Source organism: Lynx canadensis, chromosome B1, assembly GCF_007474595.2.
Source record: "Lynx canadensis isolate LIC74 chromosome B1, mLynCan4.pri.v2, whole genome shotgun sequence".
Classification (NCBI taxonomy): domain Eukaryota; kingdom Metazoa; phylum Chordata; class Mammalia; order Carnivora; family Felidae; genus Lynx; species Lynx canadensis.
In genome coordinates this window covers 51,711,240-51,712,095 of record NC_044306.2, presented here as the reverse complement: position 1 = coordinate 51,712,095, position 856 = coordinate 51,711,240, and positions in this window count along the sequence as shown.

The window sequence follows — 856 nt, the reverse complement described above, 5'->3', positions numbered from 1 at the left end:
GCCCCCTGCATCCAGTTGCTAGGAGACTTAGCCAGTACTGACTCAGATTTTCTGGAACCCTGGGGATGAGTGTGCCAGCTTTGTGAGGTCATAGGGTCTGCTTTGAGGTGGTTTCTTCCAGGTTTCTTTTCTCCTGGCCCCTCCTCTCCAGCTGGGTTCTGGGTCTCATCCCCCAACACCTGCTTCAGGGGCCTTGGTCCCTTTCCTTTGTCCCACCTCTCCTTCACAGAGGTGAGCTTTCTCAGGCTTTCCTATAAACACTCACGAATGCCCCCATCTTACATATCCTTCTAACCCAAGCCCCACTTCTCTCCTTCCTTTCAAGGTCAAGGATTTATCTCCATGAAAAGACGGACCTCCATTTACTGTCTTCATGCGCTTTTGGACTTTATGCCCACCAAGGTCTAGTTTCATCCCACTTCTTCACTGGCCTGTAACATCTGTGACTTCCTGTTCCCTGTATCCTGACTTTGCTTTGGGGTGCAGGAAACAGCTCTGTGGGGGTGTCCCCTAGCACGGTGCCCAAGCATCCACATGCTGAGATTAGTAGGGATCGAGTCTTCTCCTGGCTAGCTTTGCCCTCTGCGTCCTGGAAGCCCTGGTGCCCACTGACAAGGGTGAGTCCTGCTTTCCCTGCCTCCTTGACTGTCGGCCATGACTCCTTGCCCAGGAGCCTCCATGAAGAAAACCTTGGATGCTGGCTTAGGTTGGTGGCTGAACTGTCTGATCCTGCAGCTATCTCCATTGGTACCTTCCCAGGTCTCCTCGTCTCTTTGCGTTAGGGCCTACCAAGGGAGTTCCTGGCCAGGAGTGACAGCTCCCAGGTTATAGTTTTTCCCTGAGTCAGGGAAGAAGT